Genomic DNA, 25,099 nt, shown 5'->3' with positions numbered 1-25,099 from the left:
TTTAAATATTCTGAGACTTGTTTCGTGACCTAACATATGATCTAAGCTGGAGAATGTTCTGTGTGCATTTGAAAAGAGTTGTATTCTGCTTGCTGTTGGACAGAATATTCTATGTATGTCTGTCAGGTCCATTTGGTGTAAAATATAGTTCAAATCCAATGTTTCCATATAGATTTTCTTTCTCAATACTATCATTGTTAAAAGTGAAGTATTTAGGTTCCCTATTATTTTTGCATTGTTGCAAAACATTACTCTCTTCAGATGTTAGTTTTCGCTTAATATATTTAGCTGCTTTGATGTTTGATGTGTATATATTTACAATAATTGTATTGCCTTGATGAATTGACCACTTTGTTATTATATAATGACCTTCTTCGTCTCTTGTGCCAGTTTTACTAAGAGACTATTTTGTCTGATATAAGTATAGTTAGTTACCTCTGCTCTCTTTGGTTTCTATTTGCATACAGTATCTTTTTCCATCCCCTCACTATTAGCCTAATTGTGTCCTTGAGGGTGAAGTGACTCTCTTATAGGCAACGTATTTAAAATCAGTTCAGCCATTCTGTGCCTTTTGATTAGAAAATTTAGTACATTTTCATTTAAAGTAATTACGACAGGCAATGACTTAACTATTGCCATCTTGTTAATTGTCTTGTGGATGCTTTATAGTTTTTGTTCTTTCCTTCCTTTCTTGGTGTCTTCTTTTGTAAACTGATAATATTCCATCGTGGTATACCTTGATTCCCTTCTCTTTATTTTCTGTCTTTAACTTACTATAGATATTTGTTTTCTGTTTATGCTGTGGCTTGCTTGAAACATGTTACAGATGCAACAGTCCATTTTAAACTGATAACTTGAATTCGCATACAAAACTCTATCCTTTTACTTGTCTCACAATTTATGTTTTTGATGTCACAGTTTATATTGTTTTATATAGTATATTCATTAAGAAATTGTAGCAATAGCTATTTTTAATACTTTTTGTTTTCTAATTTTTATATTAGATTTAAATGGCTAACACACTTCTATATTACAGTCTTATAGTGTTCTGAATCTATGTACTTAACTTTATCAGTCAATTGTAAATTTTTATGTTTTTATGTTACTAGTTACTGCTATTTTGTTTCAGCTTGAAGATTCCTTTCAGCATTTTTTTCAGGTCTGATGGTGATGAACTCCCTCAGCTTTTGTTCGTTAAGCAAAGTCCTTATCTCATCTTCATTTTGAAAGACAACTTTGCAAGGTAAAATATTTTTGGTTGGGAGGTTTTGTTTTGTTTTGTTTTGTATTCAACACTTTGAATATATCATCCCACTCTCTCCTGCCCTGCAAAACTTTCTGCTGAGAAATTCACTGATAACCTTATGGGGTTCCCGTGTATGAGAGAATTTTTTCTCTTGCTCCCTTTAATTTTTTTTTTTTTTTTTTTGGTCTTTGACTTTGGACAGTTTTATTATAATATCTTTTAAAGATAATTTTGGATTGAAATTTCGGAGTCACCTATTAGCTTCAAAAACTTGGATGTCCTGTCCAAAGCTTTCCCTAGGTTTGGAGTTCTCAGCCATTATTTCTTTAAATAAGATTTCTACCTCTTTCTCCCTCTCTTCTTCTGCTGGGACTCCAGTGATACATAGATTGTTTCTCTTAATGGTGTCCCACATGTTCCATAGGCTTTCTTTATTCTTCATTCTTTTTTATTTGTTCTTCTCTAACTGGATAATTCAAATGTTCTATCTTTGTGCTCACTGATTCTTTCTTCCACATGATTTAGTCTACTGACAAAGTTCTCTATTGAATTCTTCAGTGAAGTAATTGTATACTTCAGCTCCAAACTTTTATCTTTTTAAAAAATGTTTTCTCTTTGTTAAACTTCTCATTTTGTTCTTATATTATTTTCCTAATTTCATTAAATTGTTTAATCTGTGCTCTTTTGTAGCTCTCTGAACATATTTAGAACAATGACCTTGAATACTTTGTTGGACAGTTCCTCTATTTCTTTGGGATCAGTTACTGGAAGTTTCCTGTGTTCCTTTGGTCAAGTCATGTTTCTATGATTATTCACCAAAACATGACCCTGATCTTGAACTTCTAGCCTCCATAACTGTGAGAAATAATTTTCTGTTCTTTATAAGCTACCCTGTCTATGGTATTTCGTTTTAGCAGCCTGAATGGACTAAGACATTCCTACTTCTCCTCTATGTGAATAGCACCCTAACTGAACCTGAGGAGGTGTGGTTTGGACATTTACTTGCAGAGGGAATGCAATTTCTTTACTTTCCTATTAAATTATTTGTTTTTCGTTAAAGCCTCCCACCTCAATAGGTAATTGGGGGAGGGGGAGAGAGTTATAGAAGAAAAGATAGGAAAATGGTTCCAATCCAGTCCAAACTAGTAATCTAGTAATAATGATATGCTAACTAACATATATCAAAAGTCAAGTATGTGCAAGATACTCTTCTAAGCATTTTACAAATGTCAACTCATTTAATAATCATAACACAATTATATAGTTGCCACACTATTAACCCCTAATTACAGATGAAGAAACTGAGGTACATAGAAATTATATGGTGAGCCTAAGGTCATGCATTGAGTAATTTGTGGAGTGGGAACCTCTTCGATGGCACAGATAAGTGATCAATCTTAGATAGTTCCACTATTCCCCTCACTCTTTTTGAATGTGACATCTAGGAAGATGGGCTGTAGTGACAGAGAAGGGATTGACCCCTATATTTTTATGGTGACCTCTCTGTTCTCTCTGGTCTCTGCTGTTGAGTTGTTGTTCTCGGGTGCTACCTGGCCTGGGAACACCTGCATAGCATAAAAATGTGCTTTAGCCTTTCATCAGAAATTAAATACCATCTTTAAAAATCAACGTGACATGTAAACATCGAGCTTATTGTGCTCATAAATCTGTAGAACGTGTTTGGGGGAAATGTGACCTCCCAAATCTGTCTTTAGGCTAGGCTGGGGTAGTAGAGGACCTCATTTGGAATTCAAGGATGAGGAATATAGCCCTTCTCTTGTAGAATGCACCAGAAGGGACATGCTATTCAAATCCATTAGAATGGCCTGAGGGATTGGAAGTTCCAGGGAATAACATTTTAGAATACTGTAGTATTTGGTGCAGGAGATATAAATGTCTGCGAGTAGAAGATGGAAGTCAATTCCAGTTCTGGTGTGTATATAACAGGGCCCTCGGGCAAAGAAAGATAGACTACATGCATTCTTGATGATCAAATAGGAACAAAATTGCTAGAAATTGTTTCAATAACTTGTAGCGGGTTCCTTTGGAAAAAGCTCTGGCAGAAAAGGAGTGGCAGAGGAACCCCTTGAGAAGGACTGGTTTTACACCTCCAGGAATTTCTTCAGGGTCATTCATAATGAACAATTACGTGGTGTATTTTAGTTCTTTATGAGATATGAAAATATACAAAAAAAAGTACAAGGAGAATTTTACTGCAAAAGAAGAATTAAACGTTTAACTCATCATTCGTATACCCAAAGGTGGAAGCAGCCCAAAAATCCATCAATAAATAAATGGATAAACAAAATATGTTATATACATACAATGGAATATTATTCAGCCTTACAAAGCAAGGAAATTCTGACACATGCTACAACATGGATAAAACATCAAGACACTATGACTCCGCTAAGTGACATTAAGCAGTTTGTCAGTTATTATTCCCTTAAGGACATTATGCTAAGCCTGCTATAAGAAGACAGATATTATTGTATGATTCCACTTATATGAGGTATGTAGAGTATTCATATTCATAGGGACAGAAAGTAGAATGGTGGGTCTCATGGATGGAGGGTGGGGAAAATAGATAGTTGTTTGATGGGTACGGAGTTTCAGTTTTGCAAGTTGAAGTTCTGGAAATTGGTTTGTGACAGTGTGATATACTTGACACTACTGAACTGGACACTTAGAAATGGTTAAGATGATAAATTTTATGGTATATGTATTTTACCACGATTAAAAATGAAAAGTATTTAACTTATCAATCCAAAATATGCAATAAGATTGCAAAATATGCCATTAAGATTGCAGTAACTTGTTACTATGGTGAAAGAAAATGCCTCCTAAAGTATCTTTGTAGTTCCTTTTTCTCAAACCACTTAAGTTCAATTAAATTGTAAAGCACATTTCATACCTCTCAATATTCTCTCCCAAGAACTTTTCTCTAACCAGTAATCATCTCAGCTTTCTTGACAAATCGAAACATCTTTATTGCAACTTTATTCTGCAGCCTCTTTCCCAGCCTCCCCCCAACAAGAAAAAACAAACAAACAAACAAACAAAAAGACCAGTTCTTGGGCTACTGGTCAACCAGTTGGCTTATACTAGGACCACACTCATTTCTCTTATATCCTGCCACATTCCTGCAAAGTGCTTTTGTAAATCACATGATGGGGCACAAAGGCAATTGGGTGAGAGTCTGGGTGGTCAGCACCAATTAGGCAGGGCCAACTGTTGGGGCTCAGGAAATATTTGTTGCACTAATGAATGAAAGTGAGTGAGACTTGGGGATAAATCTCATGCCCTCTGGAAGGATGGGTAGTAATACTGGTCTATAAGGAGGCCTATAGCATCCTCATAACTAATCACAAGGTGGTAGTCTTAATCACATAACAGAGTGTATATGGGCCTGAGCTGAGAACCACACTCTTAAACAATGAGGCACTCACACCAAAACTAACCCAAGGCCAACAACTCCTTACTGGCCTTTCCTGCCCTGTCAGCATATCTTTCATGTTCTCACAGGACGTACCTGTAACAAAACTTTCTCCTCCTACCACTGTTTCCAAAAAGCTTCAAGTACCTCTGCCACGTGGTGTTCATCTCAGCATCAAACTAAAGCAGCGAGTTCTCTTCTTTCTGGGAATAGCATGGCATTGGTTAGGGTTAGAGAGACGTTCCTACACTCAACACATGTTTAAGTTGGGGCTCAAAGCTGGTTTAAATGAACGTCTTCATGAGTTTAAGAGGAGGAAGTTGTTTTAAAGAGATGCTAGACAGTTCTGTTCATAAGGCTGTGATGTTAGAATCCTAGGGCTGCTGTAGCAAATCACTCCAAATTTTGTGGCGTAAAATAACAGAACTTAGTCTTTGTCAGTTCTAGTGGCCGGAAGTCTGAAATCAAGGTGTTAGTAGGGCCCCTACTTTCTCTGAATTCTCTAGGGATGAAGCCTCCACACCTCTTCTGGCTTCTGTGGCTCCAGGCATTCTTTGACTTAGGGTTGCAGAATCCAATCTCTGCCTCTATTTTCATGTGGCATTTTCCTCTCTGCATCTGAGTCTCTCAGACCTCCCTCTGCTTTTTATAGAATATTTGTCATTGGATTTAGGGCCACTCCAAATTCAAGATAATTTGATCTTGAGATCCTTAACTTAATTACATCTGCAAAGATCTTTCTTCCAAATAAGATCACATTCACAGGTTCTGATGCTTAGGGCTTGGACGTATCTTTTGTAAAGTCACTGTTCAACCCACTGCTAATAGAAATGTTTCAGCTGAGATGGTGGGTGAAAAGCTAAAACCTCTTTGGAGCATTGCTAAGTCCTGCCCTGCATTTCTCTGTTCTCTGGGCCCCAGGTCTCCCCAGCCCGGGCCCAGGATCCTGGGAATCAAGTCTCATTCTTCCCCGTCACCCACCTCCTCAGTTTCCTACTACCTCCTGTTCTTCCTCCTCCAAGCCGAAAATACCCTTTTAAATACATGGCCCTCGAGAAGTGAAGAGTCTTGTCACGGACATACAACAAATTAGCAGAGGCAGGGTTGGAGCTCAGAGTTCCAGATTCCTAATCCAATGTCCTTTCTGAAATAGTTATTTTAAACTCATATTGCTGTGGTTATAAAGCATGGGAGTAGAGTTTTTGGATTGGAACATTAAGCTTCCTGCATTCCTGGCAACCTTTACAGGCTGTTTCCAAAGAAACTTATCAGCCTGTCAACATTCTCACCAGCCCCTCTTACCTTCCCAGCGTCATAGGCACGACAGAGTGCAGACAAACGCGCTTCTCACAACCTCCTCAGCCAATATCTATCTAGGCAATTTTTCATGTCTCATGTCCAAGGCATATGATGGCAGCAACTTTCAGGCAGCTGGGCCACGCATTAGCTCTGTGAACTATGCTGACAATTTTTATTTTAATCCTCCTTTATTCACAGTTTGATTTCATTTAGGATTGGCCTCACTTTCTGTTCAAATGCCAGGCCTGCGGCCCCACACTAACTGGCAGAACTATCTAGTCATCACTACAAAGAAAGAACTCTGCCCCCAGACTCTTGTAAAAGAGTTTGTCTTCTGTGTTAACTCAATCTTCCTGGGCAGCTCCCAGTCCTAAAGCAACAGTCCAGAGAGGGCGACAAGGAATTCCATCTTTACTTTCTGTTTCTTGCAACTACACTGGCTGGGAAATCATTTATTTTTTTCTTTCTCAGATCCAGTTTTTTCTCAGATCATGTTTTTGAAGAGGAGGAATAATAGACCGCATCGTACGTCTCTGAAATGATAGGCTCCTTGAAAAGAGTTTAAAAGGGTGATGAATATATGATTTTGAATCTGGCCTTCCAGTGCTTATGGAGTCAGAAAGTACTTTAGCACAGGACTCATCTCAGGTCAAACATGAAGGCATGAAGCTGATTTTTCAGCCAACACTACAGAGAAATGTAGTATAGCAAACAGAAATGGGGCTGAAGAAGCTCATTTCCATTGCATTTTCAATTTGACATCTCAAGGTGACCAGCAAGAGCTACACCACAGCAAATAAGGGCTGGCCTGCAGCTCCCTGGCTGCTAAGTGAACACCCTGAAAACTATCCTTATTGTCTTGCCTGTATTCTCTGATTTATTTGATGTAAACCCACTTTAAACGTTTGCTTTTTTGTGAAGCTCATTTACAGTTGGGAGTTGTTGTTTTTCAAATCAGAGGTTAAAGCCTAAGAAAAGCAGATGGAAACCTGTGGTCAAATTTGAGCTAACTGGGAAGCACAGATTTAAGGAATGGCCAGAGGATAAAGTGAGTCGGATACACACCAATTACCATGGGCCAATTAGACGCAGGTTGGAAGTGAGCAAGTATGAAATCAAGGTAGGAGTAAAGGACAAAAGCAAAAATGATGTTCAGGTCTTCCCTCCTCCCCAACAGAAGTCCAGAAGTCAGAGTATTCTCACCAACTTGTATCTCAAATTTAAATCATACCAGCCCTGTAAAAAACGAGGGCGTATATGTTCCCGAAGCTTCCCACACTTTTCAAGTGTAAAAACTACCATCTCCTCAAAGTCTTTTCATGTTTCCTTTACCGTTTATTCCAAGTCAGCAGTTCCTCTTATGTACACTCATGAATGGGACTTTGTACCTCTTTTGTGTTACGTGGAGATGATGAAACCGCAGCTCAGAGAAATTAAGAAATTCGATAATGCTCACATGGCTAGTAATGCTCAAAGCCAGGACTCAAAACGAGTAATTCCTACTCCATGTCCAGTGTCTTTTCTCTATTTTGGGGACAAAAAATAAATAATTTAAGTACATAGAGCTGGATTTGCCAACATGATTCCTATTTGGTGAAACAGTTAACAATGGGTCAAAATCGAGAAAAGAGTCTAGGCTCGGAATGTCGATTTGGGAGTCATCTACTTGAAAATTATGAGTCTGATGAGAAAATTCAGTGAGAGAGTAGTGAGGGAAGCAAAAATGCTTGATGATAAACACTGAAGGAATTCTCTAATTTAGGGAATGAAGGACAAAATGTGGGCAGGCAGAGGGGATAGAAGGAGCAGTAAGAGAGGTGGAAAGAGAACCAGGAAAGGCTAGTGCTATGGAAACAAAGTTAGGATAGAGTTATAAGAAAGAAATCGTGGTCAAGAGGATTTAATTGGAGACAACAGTTTTCAGGGCATAAGATCCAAGAAGAATCTGTCTGAATTAAAGTTAAAGAAACAATCGACCTTAGAAGTCTTCAGTCTAGACTTCTTTTCTGAGTCCTATACTTGTATTTTAAAGCCTTTACTTGACTTTATATCATATATTCAAATGTCTTGAACTTTATTCTCCGTCCCTGTACCCCACTCCTCAAATCTGGTATTCTTTCATCACTCTTATTTCAGTGACAATGTCTGTTATTTATTCTCTTATCCAAAAGTAGCCCTTGGTAATATCTTCTTCCTCACCTACTGCATACAATCCAATGTCTTTCTAGCTGCAAGGGAGGCAGGGAAGTTGGCTGGAGTTGGCTTGGACCAGGACTTGGCAAATGCTTTTTGTAAAGGGCCGAATAGTAAATATTTGAGGCTTTCCAGGCCATATGTTCTGTGTTACAGCTACTCAGATCTGTCTTTGGAGAGTGAAAGCGGCCACAGACAATAAATGAATGAGTAGACATGTCTGTTTTTCAATAAAATTTTATTTGTAAAATCAGGTGATGGGCTAGAGTTGGCCCAAGGGTAGTTTGCCAACCACTGGCTAGATGTCTCCTACTTCTAAGAGGACACTGTCCTTCCAAACAGTCATAATTCTATGAGCCAGAAGTCAGAGGGACTGGCTGTTGGTGGGCAATTAACAATGTCTGCCATGCATAGTCAGTGATATTTGCTTCTCAGAAGGGGAACTGCCCCTGCCTGAGACTAATGACTATGAACTATTGGAGGTCTTATTGAAAGATGGAAGCTGTACTTTTGATTTTTAATAAAGAGTGTTGTTGAATGTTTTCTCTTCCTAACTGTTGCTGGTAGAAGTTAGTCACTAATCAGTGACTTTGGCAAAGGGACCCACTAATTCTACACATCATCAAATTATAAAATTTCTAAACTGATGCTCTGGCTCTTGAAACTTGATAGAAGGAAAAGTAGGATTGAAATAGCTGGAGGGAGCTGTGAGTCCAGAGCACCTGTGCCAGAGCGTATGCTAATTTGTTTGGAAATATTTATCTATGCACACAGAGATGGTACACTTGATGAGTAACTGGATTTGTGCTACACTTACATGCTTTTTCTCCGCCTTTAATGCAATCAGTGCACATTATAGAGGCATGAATATGCAAATGTTGAGTAAAGCTTGAATTTTTTAATTAAAAAAGCTAAATCAGGGGAATTATAAGCACCCAATTTAACATTTTAAATATGAAATGAAATGTTCTCCTTCATTCTCACTTATTGCCATGGTTTTAGTTGATATTCAGCATGAGACTTGATTATTGTATGCCTATCTGTTTTTAAAGGAGTTGGCTTGGGTTTTGGTGAGATCAAGAGGACTAGGAGAGGGAGAGTGAAGGGTAAAACTGGGAGGAAAATAACTGTCTAAAGATTGACTTTTTTCCTGTCCTAGTTGATGTCGTTGGCACATGAAGCAGCTTATTGCTTGTGTATTTGTGAAGAGTACCAGCATATAAATACTCAGCTGGGAATTAAATTTCCAAAAGGAAGCATTTTCCCCACTCAATTTTCTCTTAATTCAGAAAAATTACTTTTAAATTGATGTAACACAGCAGCTTATAACAGTTACATTATCCTCCCCCAGGAATAAATGCAGGCTTTTCTCTGCTCCCTCTTCAAATTGGTAAACAAATGCTCTCTCTTCAGGCTTCACTCTTTCTGAAGAGGAAAGTGAGCCTCTGCTGGCTTGGGATTAAAGAATCCACATTGCAATCGTTGATAATTTATTAAACACTTCCTCATGTGGGATTCAGTACTGTCCATAATTAAATTACAAAGACCCATGCCAGGCTCTTTGGAGTTTAGAATCTTCTATGGTCTAAGCAGCTGGGTGATCTTGGCCAAGTGGCAGGTCATGATATTAATAGTAATTATACCTTATACTTCTGCAGCAGTTTATTCAAAGTACTTCTGCCTGTGTGTCCTCATTTAATCTGAAACCTACCTCTGGGCTTCAGGAGGAGAATGGGTCAGGCCTTTTCTAAGTCCTTTTTGGAGCAACCACTATGAATTCTATAAAGTGTTTAAATGGGGGAAAAAAGAAACTGTTAGATTAATGATAATTGCACCAAATTTAACTCTAATTGATATGCTAGTGTGAACAAGTAATAGGGAATCTAGTATGCAGTGACAAAACAATGCTTGGTCCATGCTTGCCAATAAGCTCTCAGAATCTATAAAGCCTTGCACTTAGGTTTCCTCATTTGTCGCTTTGTGTAAGGACAATTTCTCCCGTAGTTTATTTTATTCCTAGTATTTCATACCAATTACTATCCCTAGAGTTCAAGGTAATCTGGAATGCTCCAAAAACTGAAATTTGCCAAAGGCCGAGGCCCTTCCGACAACAATGTGCTCAAGACTACAGAGTGCTCAAGAAATGACTAAATGATCTAATGAGTATGGGCATTAAATGCATAGCTACAGCAAAAGTTTCACCCATGTTTCTCTATTACATTGTCTTTTCTGAAAATTAGAGAGCTAGCAAGATGTTACTTTGTAACACCAAGTTTAATCTAAATGTTGCTTTTATTTACACCCAAGTGAGGAAAATAATATATTTTTAAATATTTAAATAAATGTTATAAATGATCTAATGAGTATGGGCATTAAATGCATAGCTACAGCAAAAGTTTCACCCATGTTTCTCTATTACATTGTCTTTTCTGAAAATTAGAGAGCTAGCAAGATGTTACTTTGTAACACCAAGTTTAATCTAAATGTTGCTTTTATTTACACCCAAGTGAGGAAAATAATATATTTTTAAATATTTAAATAAATGTTATATTTTGAAATGATTCTAGATTTGTAGAAAATTGCAAAGAAAATAGAGTTCCTCTCCATCCCTTACCCAGTTCCCTCAGCTGTTAACATCTTACATTATTAAGACACATTTGTCAAACCTAAGAAACCAACATTGATACATCGCTATTTACTGAATTCCAGACTTTATTTGGATTTCACCAGTTTTAGGAAAATATTTTTAAGTTCCAGATATCTGACTTTGTGTATAGGGGTCAGCTCAGCTATTTCAAATTCTATAAACCTGAGTTTATGGGATCAATGTTACTGAATCACAGAATGGCATGCTAGTAAAGAATTTGAGGACATAGGCGCTAATGCATATTTTATAATCAAGGCAAATAAGCATTTGGTGGATACTAAAATCACACAGGGCCAGCAAAACTTTAGTGACATAGAATGTTCTGCCCAAACAGCTCTGACTAGTGGCCACTCAGTCTTGGCTGCCCTTTTCCTGGTGAGAAAGAATCCTTGTACACACAGGCACATGTTCGTGACACATTGAAATGAAAAGTCCCTTATGTTGTCATGTGCAGAAAGATCCAAATTTTCATGATCCCCTTCATCTATTAAAGGAGAATTCTGTGGCCTGAGCCATTGCAGAACAGATAGGTGGGATTTACGAAAAGGGTGTGACTGAGGTGTATTTCCAGCTTTAAACACTGCAGCAGCGAAGTGAGTCATCCTAAGACTGACTGTTCAGGTTGCCTAGGAGTAGGCATTTTATTTGGGCCGTCTGCGCGGATATGAGTTAATCCCAGGTACGTGTAAGGTGGTGTGATCTTGCATGTCAACACAGCAAGAAGCGTAGGAAACACTCTGTCAACACACATAACCATTAGTCTGTCTACAGCTGATGCCTTTGAGCCATCTTATTGAGAATCAGGGCGACTCAAATACATTTCTCCTAGCAGTACAGATGGATACCAGGAAACCGAGCAGATGCATTGTAGCTAATCAGGCAGAGGCACAGCAGGGTAACTAAAAGCTAGGATTCACATGCCTTCATGAACCTTAATTAAAGAGCGCGGTGCCTCCTTTTGTTTTATCTGTTGCCAGTGTTTGGTCTCCTATTGTGACAGCTTTTTTTTTTTTTTTTTTTTATTAACCATCAATTTACTATGATAATCTAATGGGGAGACAGAAGAGTACCATGTCTTTGAAAGAGCAGTAATAGTTGTGGCTGCCCAAGAGTTAAGGAGCTGCTGCTCCTGCAGCTGCAAACCAACATTTGCAAAAGCCAAGTGCAAGGGAGGTGGAGAGAGGGGGTGGGGGGGGAGGAATCCGAGATACCTCAGAACTCATCTTGCACTGTCTTATGCAACAGCCAACAGAAACCAAATGTCCTTAAGGGAGAGAGCGCTAAATTATTGAGCAGGCTCTTAACAGCAGGCAAGTGGAAAAGGCATCTGCAGATTTGTGTTTCATGCCCCAGTAATAAATACAGTGTTGAGAGAAGAAATCTGTCGTAGTAAACGCATGGGGATGGGGACAGACTGCTAACAGGCTCTTCCATCTTACAGAGATTTGAGGCAAAGGTTTTTTGGCTGGGCCCAATGCCCTTCCATGTGAGCTGGGGGAGGGAATGGGGTTGAGGAAGAGATACCTAACCTCATAAATAACTGGGCTTCCTGTAGTTGAGTGATTAAATCCCAAGGCAGTTCAAAAAAAGCCAAGGAGAAACTAGGCGCTGTGGAGAATGTATGAAATGTATCTTCTTGCAGGGTCTGGAGTAAGAAGTGTGTTGCCCCTCGGATCAAGCTTCTTGGGAGCAAGAACAATCTCTTATTTGCCTTCTCTTTCTAGTTCTCTGAGTAGTCCCTGGCGCAAAGTACTCTACTCAATAAATGTTTCTTGAGCCTAGTTTTGTAGACGCTTCTAAATGACACAGTCTCATATCTGTCACTGGGAGGCAATGAAAAGAGACATTGTATCCTAACAGTTTGCATATAAAGATAGTTGAATATCCTTGGAAAAAGCATGGGATTAGGAATGAGAAGTCCTAGGGTCTATCTGTAGTCTGCCTTTTAAATTCAAAAGATTGTTTGCTAAGATACTTAACCTCTCTCTGCGCCAGTGTCTCAAGATGATCTATTTGATAGTGACAAAGGGTGCTAATCGGCTAGGCAAACTGCTCTAGGCTGTGTTACTCCTTTATATCTTCATCACTCCTAAATCTAGATAAATTCATATTTTTAGAAGACTGTTTCACATCCCTCCTTTCTTCACCCCCCAGAGCAATGAACTGCACTCGTGGAGATTAGATAGACCAGAATCATTCAGAAATGAAGATATTTAGAGTGTCTTGGTGGTGGGCCTAAGTGAAGGTCAGCCCTGTTTTAAAACCCTTTAATGCAGCGCCCCAACTCTGGCTCTTCAGAGGAGCTATGCTCGCTCACTCGTCACTAAAAACATTCAATCAAAGTGGCCCAGGCTCAGTGACCTCATTCACTCATCCTGCCGTGCCTGCTTGACCTCAGCTCCCTGCTCCTGTCCCCTGGTCCTGGGACCATCTGGCTTCATATTCTGGATGGTGATATTGACCTCAGGTCTGCTATGTTTTGGTGACTCATTGGACATTTCCCAGCATGCTTCTCTGTAGAACACAATAGATCCAAGATGGTGATAGAAATGAGTCTTGACATGTGTGAGTTGATGCCTGGTGTTTAGTCAATTACAATTAGTAAGTTATTAAGTCAGGCCAGAGACAGAAACATAATTCGGTCTCATTGTAATCTCGAATCTCACAAGAAAACAGCTGACCAGCCCCCATTCGCCCACTATGGACTTTCTTCTAGTGGAAAAACACTGAGGAAGAAACTGTTCTGTGACCCCCTTCTCCTCATTTGCTAATAGATTTTTCTTGAAAGCAAATATCTTTCAAAAAGTACAAAATGCTTTATTTTCATTAGTTACTTGCGAACCACAGAGGATGGGGCTCATAAAAGAACTTCGATACTGAATACGAGTGAAGATTGGAAATTTTCCTTTAAATTAAACCTTGAAACATATAATTTCTTGTTCTTGAATTTTTGACCTACATAGCGGATCGCACTGTAGGGTGAAAAGTATGGATGTAGATTGGCCATTTCTACTGGAGGTGACAATTCTCTAGCCTGAGGACCCTTGGATTCTGGGGGCCTTCAGTCGACAGCTCATGTGTTAATTTAGGTTTATTGTGCAGATATGTCCCAAACAACTTCATATTTGCTAAAAACACTTCAGCGGACTGAGCACAAGGTTGGGTTCATGTTTGCTATATCCCTGCACACACTGCCATTATGTACCTCTAAAGGGCTAATGTTTATTGGTTCTCAGTTCTCAGCAGAATATCTTGGAGAAATACACCCCTGTGCACTCTCAGCAGACCTGTAATGGTATTTCTAACATTGCTAGGGATTTGTGTTCATTGTCTACTGGTGACTCAGCATTTGAGGCTAAATGAGCACATTGAATTTGCTCCAGGGCATTTGGAAAAGCACTGGAGTTGATATAGCCCTTGCATTTTTGTTACTCATCCTTATGATTCAGCCAAAAGCAAAAATTGAACCCCCATTGTGTAGGTGCTGACCATCATCCTGGAAGCTCAGGACAACTACACAGAATGGAGAGGTCATGGTTCACTTCTGAGAAGAGTGTAAATGGCACAGAGAGAAGCTAAAAAATGAAAGCGACAGAAACAAGTTAACACACCCACAACCAACTATCTTACTGTTGTACTGATCAGAAATAACCTTCCCAGCAGATTGATTCAGGTGGTATTTTAACTGCTCCTAGGGTATAACTGCTGCAGTGTTCCATCTGAAACCCATGTCTATCCGAGTCCATTGTCTTTCTAATCCATTAGATGCTTTTTTTTAAACAGTTGGTTAGTTAGATTTTAGCTGCACACACTCTAAGCTAGTGAATAACATTACCGTCCACTAGTTGAGGCCTCAGGATCCAGCTCACAGAATTTTGACAACATAAAGGAGATAGAATGAGAAGCAAGCTCGTGATTCTCTTTAGTCCTCTCTCTCCTACCCACCCCTACCCATCTCTCACATGTATTCTTTATTTTAAATGCGTATGTGTGACAAAGAGTATTAATGTGACCACTGGAATGACGTGCATAGAATGCATTTGGGGCACAGGCCTCTTAACCCCTCTTGCCCTTCCTGCTGCTTGCCTCTATTCCACATTTATGTTTATCTACCCCCTCCTGACCAGAGACAACCCAGCCTCTTGGGAAATCAAGACCTCTGAGGCTATGATCTAACTGTGTCCTCAGGGTTGTGATCCTTTGGCATTTTTCTTTCTTAATTGATTGGAAGTCCTTTTCCCACTTATCACCAGAGCCGTTTCACTGCCCCCTCCCCTTTTTACAGGTTGCTCTGGAATGCTTCAGAACTCAGGCAACTGTCCTTGGCACCCCCTTTGAACGTCTATAAGGACAGCACCGTCCAGAGTTGTTTTAAGCATTTCTCAGTAGCTTTAAGGACAAGCAGACAAAATGGTTTGGAAAATCCAGGACGGGGCTGATTAGGGGGAACTTTGCTATGGGACGCGCATGGTGCTTGCCTTCCCCTGCTCGGCTGCTGATAGTACTTGGAATGCTTGAGAGTGCCCTAAATGGTTGTCTGAGAACTTCCCCCTTATGATAACTAAACTGTTTCTCTTCCCAGATCCTGTCTCATGAGTAAAATTATAATTCTTAGACATCTCCTTTATAAATATCTTGAATGCAAGGGTCTCCCAAGAGTTTCTGGGCACGTAACAGAATCTTGGGGATCCAAGCTGTGGCAGGTGGGTTAACTATTAGAACTGCTTAAGTAGTTAAGATTCTGAAATGGAAATGAGTTGGGTGTCTCAGGAGGCAGTATGTTAGCTCCTCATGGCAGAAGAAGTTAAAGCAGAGGCCAGTGAGGACTCTGTGGAGAAGACAGAAATATCGAATCGGCACAGATGGCAGGCAGCCTCTGAGCTGGCCTTTATGACCCCACCTCTCGGTACACGGGCCCTGTGTAATTCACCCCTCTTAAGTGTAGGATGGATCTAGTGACTTCTAATAAAGAGAAAAAGTGATGGGATATTACTTCTGATGTTAGTTTGCAAAATACTGTGACTTCTGTTTTGTTCATACTTCTTCTCTTGCCCTTTGCTTTGCTTGCTTGATGAAGTCAGCTGCCATATTGTGAGCTGCTATACGCAGATGCTCACATGGTGAAGAATGGCGTAAGGCCTCTGGCTAACAGCTTATGAGGAACTGAGGCCCACAGTTCAACAGCCCAGAAGAACTGACTCCTGTCAACAGTTTCTCAAGTGGGCAAGGAAGCAGATCCTTCCCCAGTCCAGCCTTCAGATGACCATAGCTCCTGCCGACACTGGGACTGTAGCCCATGAGATGCCCCGAAGCAGAGGAGCCAGGTGAGCTGCACCAAGATTTCTGACCTACAGAACTGGGAGGTAACAAATATTGTCATTCCAAGCCACTAAGTTTTGGAGTAATTTGTTATGTAGCAGCAGGTAACTAATCCAGCACGTTGAACAGTTGACCTCTGATATCCCTCCCAGACATAGGATTTTATGAGTTTTTGGAGGTTAAAAAAACGAGACTTAAAGGTATGGACTATATTGATGTCTAAGCTGTTCTTTCTTTCTTTTTCTCTTCTCTTCTTATTAAACCCAGTAAATAGTTGTGCTTATCTGTTGGGATTCATTTTTCCTTGTATTCAGGCTTGTCTGCTAGCTGAAGCCTTATTAGGCAGGCCGGAAAAACTAATTCAGCCAGGAGTCTTTGAAAATCCTAGGAAGTCTACCAGGAAAAGGAAGATACCATCTGGTTGCTAATGCATGTTTTTTGCATGTGAAATAAGAGCAATCACAGCTCAAATAAGCAATTCTGAGGTGTCATTGATTGCTGTGGGTCTGAGCAGTTCTTTCTAATCTAACCTATTATTTTCACCTTTAGCACCAGGGCCCATCAGTGCTGGTACTGAATGGTTCCTTCGGTCATCTATTTGAGGAGGTGCCACAATTGCTTTCTGCATAGATATATTTGTGACCTAAATGCTATCAGTTCAATAAAAGAATTACAGTGCTTTATTGTGAGTTGAAGAAGCCCAGGCAAGGTTTTGCCACTGCAGTTCTGAAGATCTATTACTCTGCCAGACCAGCTCACTTCAGTTAATGTTTTGTATTAAGGTTTCTAGTCTTCATTCCTAGAAACAGAGAGGCAAGTGACATGCTAACGCTTGACATTGTTGAAAAAAATAAAAGATGTAGTTTGAAATGTAAGTGATTTAAATAAAAGAAAAATCTCAGCATGGTGAACAGAATTGCCATTCTTTCTCCACCAGGCACACAAGCAGATTTCACAATGCTTGAGCATTGGTGTATTTTAAACCAACAAAATGGTCTAGAAGACAGATCCTAAGGAATTCGATCGTGTGAAAAAATTCGTCCTGTGCTCTCAGCATATCAAGTACCTAGAATATATTAGAAAAAAAGCACAAGTGCCTGTTTATGCTTCTAAATAGTGTTCTGATTGTAAATTTGTTACAATAGATTTATCTTGGGAGCTGCTTTTCTCTGGAGGTGAAGGTGGAGAGAGAACAAGAGAAATTGAGGGGATTCTGATGTGTGGCGAGTACAGCTGTCACCTTTAATATCTCATCCCAGTGGCTTGATGTCATGGATAATTTCAGCCACTGAGTGTGTGCTCAGCATGGTGGTTCTTACTTTCCACTTACATGCAAGTTTCCATTTGCAAAGATTTTCACAAAATAGTTTATTATATATTTCCTGTAAGAGACCAAAGAAGATAGATCCAAGAATACAGCTGAGGAAATGGAAACCCAGAGGTTAAGTCTTTTTCTTTTTTTAATTGTGATAAACTAACATATAACATAAAATGGACGATTTTAGCCATCTTACAGTGTGTGATTTGGTAGCATTAAGTCCATTCATAATGTTGTGCAACCATTACCACCACCTAGTTTAGAACCTTTCATCACCCTGAGATGAATCCCCTTATCCATTAAGCAGGGACTCCCCATTCCTTCTGCTTTCTCTCTCAGTGGATTTGACTATTTAGTATATTTCACATAAATGGAATTATATAATATGTGGCCTTTTGTGTCTGCTTCTATCAGTATTTCATTCTTTTTAACGGGTGAATAATATTCCATTGCATGGACATACCAAATTTTGTTTAACCACTCATTGGTTGATGGACACGGGTTAAATGCTTTTAAAATTAATTAATGACAACATTAGTATAAAGTATTTTAAGTATCTATGACCAACTAATAAATGACTGTACTAATAATAATGATCATTGAGTGCTAACTTTCAAAAATACAGTACTTTCTTAGCCTTCATATAATAGGAATAGACTTCTTTTTCTGAAAGCAAGATTCATCTTTATCTTCTAAAATGCTCAAACAGAAAGATATTTGAAAAATGTGATTTTTTTGACCAAGTGGATCTACTGAATGCTATAGGACATTTTTCTGGTTCTAGTGTTGGCAGGCTAGAGTTCCTTTGGGGGAAAAGTTGGTTTCGGTAGCATGATTTTGGAGAGCCTTTCAGGAGGTCTCAGGAGGGAGGTCCAAGAGCTCTCTCTAATATGCATATGTGGATGTGGATTCTTGGTTCCTGTGACATTCTGGCTAGAATTTTGTTGATATTCATGAGTGATTAGACCTCGAGCAGGCAAATGATCATTCCCTATTGGAGACATGCTATGTGTTTGGGGTTTTTGTTACTCCAGTCTCTCATCATTACTCCCAGTATTACTGCTGCAGCCAACACAATTAAGCTTGGAGAATGGGTTGGAATGTAGGATGGGAGAGAAACTACAGGCAGAGCTCCTGGCAGTGGGTCTGAGATGGAGAGGTTGGGTTGGATGGACAGAGGTGTTTCTAACCCGCAGTTACATGAGGACAAGGGCTATTCTGGTGTGTCATCAGAAACCTTGTGTTTAAACACAAGCCGATTTGGGAACGTCCGAGGGTAAGTAGGTGTCACAGACAAGAGGAATGGGGGTATATTTTGTTCTATAGTTTCTGCAGGTCTTTGTCAGTTTTAGTCAACTCGGTCTCGTATATTTGGAGACTTATATTAGAGTCTTCTTTCAAAATACTTCTCAAACTCTGAAAGTTGCATTAGAGGAGGGGATGAAAATGCCAGCTGCTTCTTAAACTGGGGAAGTGGGAACACAGGTGTTAGGAACTCTATGATTCTTTATACATTCTGTAGGTTTTATAAAAAAATCATATACATCTTCTGATTTTGCAACAAATTCTTAAAAATTTAAGCCAAGTAGTTACAATTAAAATGGATAATAATAGCTTTTTGTTTTTGAAAAGCAGCCCATGCCCTTAATTAGATCACTATGTATTCCACACAGCATCTGTTTTCATGGTGCTTGCTGGAAAGTCTAAATGAGTGATATTGAATAATAATGCCCTGTGTCCTCTACCACTGAAGATCCCAGATGTGGTCTGCCAGTACCACTCCAGTTTCTGGGATTGGAACTTCTCCCTAGCCCACCTCTGTAGTTCTTATGTCAAGATCCCAAATTGGCTTGTGTCTTCAAGGGAACATCATGTGGCTCAAAGTCGAAGTGACTCACAAACCTGAACATAGTTTATCTACCTATGCAGGATGGTTTTTTGAGGGAAGCTGCGTTGTCTTGCTAGCAATATTATCATAGTGCCTTAGTCATGATGATGGTAGCACATCCCGAAGTAAATGCACATATTAAATATGACTATAAGTGTAAAAGGAAACTAACATAGAATCTGGAACATGGTTAGTGTTCAATACATGATCATTCATTTTGAAAGCATTGGAAAAAGTCTATGTTGGGAGCATAGACTATTTTCCAGGCAGAAAGGATATAAATGACTGAGCATAAGCTGGACTTTTTAGCACTGCCTGCCAAACATTTGTATTTTTCTTTGAGACATGACCTAAAAGGTTTATAGGCTGATTCTATACGAGTTCTGCACATCCTGCTTTAGGATGGAGGTATAGAGTTTGGTGAGATATTTCAAGTGGTTCTAGAGTCCAGTTCTCCATAGAAAAAACTTAAATCCTTTCCAACATCTCTGCTAAGTGAGCATCAATCTGTTTGAATATCTTATTGAGCAGAATCTCCCTACTCTTATTTCCGAAATGAAACATTTGCCTCATTTGTGCTTTATGCACAGTAATTATGCCATTATTCCTCATAATTCTCAATCAGATCAAGTGCATGATGGTTCAATTGTATTAATTATAAATTGTTGGAGGAAAGTTGCCCATAAATTCTTACCTCTTGCATTAGTTTCCTAGGGCTGCAGTAACAAAGTAGCAGAAACTGGATGGCTTAAAAACAACGTAAATGTATTACCTTACATGTCTAGAGGCTGGACATCTGAAATGAGGGTGCTGACAAGGCCATGCTCTCTCTGAAGGCTCTAGGGGAGTAGTCGTCCTTGGCTTCTAGTAGACCTTGGCGTTCCTTGGCTTGTAGATGCTTCATTTCGATCTCTGCCTCTGAAGTCACATGGCATTCTCCCTTCATGTGTCCGTGTGTCTGTGTCTCTTCTCCTCTTCTTCCAAAGACACCAGTCATTAGGATTAAGGGCCCATGCTACCCCAGTATGACCTCATCCTCACTTAACTAGCGACATCTGCAACAACCTTATCTCCAAAGACGGTCACATTCTGAGGTACTAGGGGTTAGGACTTCCACATGTGTTTCGGGAGGAGTGCAACCCATAACACCACTCAGTCTATTTTTCCCATGTTCAAAAAAAGGGATTCAGCCCTGCTGAGTCTCTAGAGAGAAAATTTCTCAAGAAGTGTTAAGAACTTGGGAGCTGTGAGGATATCACTTGGCATTCTTATACCCAGTGATATTATGGGAGGTTTTATAAAAGGATACAACATTGCAGATCAAAAGATTGCTCTCTGAGTGTTACGATTTTATTCCCTACGAGTTCTTATTAGATTTTCTTTGGTTCAGTTTGAGTTGCAGTGCTGTTATGTTTCTCAACCTTTTCAAACCCATATAATACTTTTTTACTTTATCCTCTCTATATATCCCCACCAAGAAACCAATTTTATTGAACTTTGCTTTTGGAGATTTTGTCAATAAACATTAGATCAATTCCGTGTGCTTAGCCAGATACACATGTCTGGTGTCTGTATTCTGAGGCCTTCCTCTGAGAGGGAGCATACTCCTCTCCTCCCGCTTCAGAGTCGCTGCAATAATAATATGCTCCTGTGGTTTAGCGTGGAGCGAGCGCAGAGCTTGCTGAAGAACTGCTCATAATGCTTTTTCAGCAACTCAACACAGCGTTCTGTCCCATGTCTGAGGACAGGCACTCCTCGACAAGTTTAGTTAGAGTTGCTCCTTTATAAGAGGTGACCGGGGGTCAGAGAGAGAGAGGAGGAGTTGACTAGGAAATAGGGGTGAGGAGAGGAGATTGCCTTGGTCACCAGGGTTGTCTGAATGGCTCCTGGAGGTACCTGAGATGAGAGACACTGATCAATCTAACATCCCAATTTGCCAGGTAGTTCCATAGTAGAATTCCTGGTCTCCAGGTGAATTGGAAAGAGATAGTTTCAAACATGGGTAGCATGGGGACACTGATAATTGAGAAGGTCTAGAGACAGACATCATTCATCTGATGGTTCAAGCAGAAGTTTTAGGGTAATACTGATTATGGTATATCCACCTTCCTTGTTTGTGAGACAAAAAATACCACTTTCGGTTGAATGTAGACTTATCAATTATTGTCTACACTAGCAGTCTCCAACCTTTTTGGCACCAGGAACCAGTGCTCCTATGAGAATCTAATGTCTGATGATCTGAGGTAGAGCTGAGGCGGTGATGCTAGCACTGGGGAGTGGCTACAAACACAGATGAAGCTTCTCTCACTTACCTGCTGCCCAGCTCCTGCTGTGTGGCCTGGTTCCTAACAGGCCACAGACCAGTACTGGTCCATGGCCCAGGGATTGGGGACCCCTGGTCAATACTATTTATCTTCCTTTATTAATGAAGCGAAATGTTTTTTAATGGTTATCGAAATCGTAATTGTGAATTAATGAGTAAAATCTATGGTTATTGAAATAGTTTCAGCTAACACTGGTGGGAGAAAATTTAAAAACAACGTATTACTACTATAATTTCACAGTTTTGCTAACTCCTGAGAACATCTTCCTTTAAGAGGGCACTGCCCACTTCTCAGCTCTGCACTTAGAGGTGGTTCACCCACTGCTCGGAGAGTCAGGTGTTTCCTTCTTTCAGTGAAGTGAGTCTTTTGCTATAAGGAGAAGGAATGAGAAGAAGATGAGTAAGGCAGGAAGGATAGGAGAACTGGGGTATACATTTCTCTTTTTCCATTTAAATCCTGGGAAGAAAGCATTGCCCAAACCCTCAGGGTCCCTAGAAGAACAAGGAAGTTCACGCCAGAAGAATTAAAAATTTTCTCTGTTCTTAACACACTTTCCAGCCCTGGAAGCCATGACGGTAGATTGGGTGGACATGGCGGGCCTCCAAGTGCCCCAGAGGCTGCAAAGCCTCCGAACAGATTCCTCCACTTTCCATTGCATCGCTTTTGCTTTTGTGATTAGCAAGATTTAGAGCCCTCTGATATTTCTCATCTACTAGAAGAAAATAGTGTGCTAGACAGAACTGTGAAATCAGGATTTATCCTATATTAAAATATAGGAACCAACCTGTCAAATTCTCTGAGAACTAATGAGAGCAAAATTATCATAATGTGGTCTCCAGATAAAAATGTATACAGATACAGTACGAAAGCAAGAAATGTTTATTGTAGAATATTTTGAACATGTAGAAAAGCTCTAAAAAGAAAACAAAACTACTTCTAATTCTAGTATCTTGTAATAACCATTGTAATTTTGACAAATATCGTTCATAAATATACACGCACTCCCAATTTGAATTATATTGCTCATACTGTTTGGAACATTTCCCCCGTAACAATATTGTTAATGTTTTATTAAGGTGTTAATTATTCCTCTAAAACTGATTTTAAATGACTACATAATATTTCATTGTATGGTTGTGACATAATTTGCCTAATCTTCTAATTATAGGACATTTAGCTTGTCTCCATTTTTTCACCATGATAATACTATAATCTGCATTCTCGTATGGAACTGTCAGTGCACATCCTTATCAAATAATTGCTTTGTTGTGTTCATTTTCCTATTTTTTGCTATTTTGACACGTGTATTTAGCAATAGCAATTTTAAGTTGTACTCATGTATTATCTTAAGGAAGATCATGGGGTTTTTGTTTGTTTGTTTGTTTGTTTGTTTGTTTGTTTTTGGTCCCATCTATGAAGTAAGTGTATTTTCTCTTTTAAAAGCACTTCTTAAATTTAAGTAACTAGAATAAATTTAAAAATTATTATATTCAACTACAAAACACACTTGAGCATTGGACTTGTGTATCAGTCGGCTTGGGCTGCCATAACAAAATACCATAGACTAGTGGCTTAAACAACAGATACTTATTTTCTCACAGTCTTGGAGGCTAGAAGTTTAAGATCAAGGTTCTGGCCAATTCAGAGTCTGGTGAGGACTCTCTCCCTGGCTTTCAGACAGCCATCTTTTTGCTATGTTCTCACATGGCCTTTTCTTGGTGTGCACACAGGAGAGAAAGTGAACTCCTCGGTGTTTTTTCTTATGAGGACACTAATCCTTTTGGATCAGGGCCCCACACTTATGACCTCATTTAACCTTAACTACTTCCTTAGAGACCCCCATTTCTAAATACAGCCCCACTGGGGGTTAAGGCTTCAATGTATGAATGGCAGTGGACACAAACATTTAGTCCTGAGCATTCTGCCCCTGGATCCCAAAAATTCATATCCTTATCACATGAAAAATACATACATTCATCCCAATGGCCTCCAAAGTCTTAACTCATTCCAGGATCAACTCTATTTGCATAATAAGTTGTTATAAATTTACTGGCTTAACATAACATATATTTCTTAGCTTATTGTTTCTGTAGGGCAGGAGTCCAGGCACAGCTTCACTATTTCTCCTGCTCAGGACATCACACAGCTGCAACCAAGATGTCATCTGAGCTGCATTCCATTCTTGAGCTCAGAATTACCTTCCAAGCTCTCATGTTGGTTGGCTGAATTCAGTTCCTTGAAGTTATAAGACTGAGATCCTTGTTTTCTTGCTGACTGTTGGCTATGGCTTGCTCTCAGCTCCACAAGGCCACCCAATGTTCTTTGCCACCTGATCCTTTCACTTCTTTCAGCAGAAAAATCTCTCTTTATGACTTTCACCTGATTAATTCAGGTCCGTCAAAAATAATCTCCCTTTTATTTACCTTGAACTCAACTGATTTGGGACCTTAATTGCATCTGCAAAATTACTTCACCTTTGCAATATTCTATTAGCTAGAAACAAATCACAGTTTCCACTCGCACTTATGGGAAGGGGAGTGTACAAGGGCATGATGTACGGGGGCCACCTTAGAGCGTATCTGCCGCAACTTATAAAGTTATATACCTGATCAATCAGTTTTAGATATTACTGAGTTCCTTTCTTGATGCATAGTATTTCAGCTCTATACCTGTCTTCCTCTCTTCTCCCCTGCTCTCTCACTTTAGCTATATCACTTTTAAAAATATTAAATCTATGTATGAAGCCTTTGTTACTATGTTATGGAAATTTATGGTGGACATCTGTCATATTCTGTAACTGCACAGTCTCCTTTGAACACTGTTGCTGTTTGTGAGGAATCATCTTCCTAATGTTTGCTTGTGTTTCTCCACTATCTTTTAGCTTCTTTCGTTGCTGTCAAGATGCCCGTTATAGACTAAATTTTCCAAAATTCGTATGTGAGAGCTTTATGCTCCAGCGTGCTAGTACTTGGAGTCATGGCTTTTAGGAGGTAATTAAAATTAAATGGGCTCATAAGAAAAGGAAAAGAGAGAACTCTCTCTCTCTTTTCATGCACATAGAAATGAGAAGGCAGCAAGAAGGTGGATGTCTGCAAGCCAGGAAGAGAGCTCTCACTAGATCCTGACCACACTAGCATGATGATCTTGGACTTCCAGCCTCTAGAACTGTGGGAAAATAAATTTCTGTCGTTTAAGCCACACAGTCGATAGATTTTGTTATGGCAGCCCAAGAAGACTAACACAGTACCTAATGCTGCTCTGACTCCTGCTCCTTTGTATATAACCTAGGTTTATCCTCTATATGTGTTTAAGTCTGTTCTTTTTCTGGGTGGGGCAGGCAATGGCAAGATGGAGCTGGGGCATTAGGTATGTAGATTTTCTCCCAGGTGAAGAGAACAGGATAAAGATGGGCACAGAGTCGGGTTCAGG

General features: G+C 39.5%; 1 long non-coding RNA gene across 1 annotated transcript in view; it reads left to right on the top strand.

Moving 5' to 3' along the window:
• Positions 1–1,128: 1,128 nt before the first annotated feature.
• Positions 1,129–25,099, top strand: part of LOC112477634 — a 35,600-nt gene continuing 11,629 nt past the window's right edge. The window contains exons 1-2 of the long non-coding RNA XR_003045521.1: positions 1,129–1,243; positions 15,899–16,145. This is a non-coding gene — a long non-coding RNA (uncharacterized LOC112477634). The remainder of the gene's footprint in view (positions 1,244–15,898; positions 16,146–25,099) is intronic.

Source organism: Pteropus alecto, unplaced genomic scaffold (genome assembly GCF_000325575.1).
Source record: "Pteropus alecto unplaced genomic scaffold, ASM32557v1 scaffold121, whole genome shotgun sequence".
NCBI classification, from domain to species: Eukaryota; Metazoa; Chordata; class Mammalia; order Chiroptera; family Pteropodidae; genus Pteropus; species Pteropus alecto.
The sequence above is the reverse complement of the archived record's forward strand: the minus strand, read 5'-3'. Positions and strand labels throughout refer to the sequence as shown.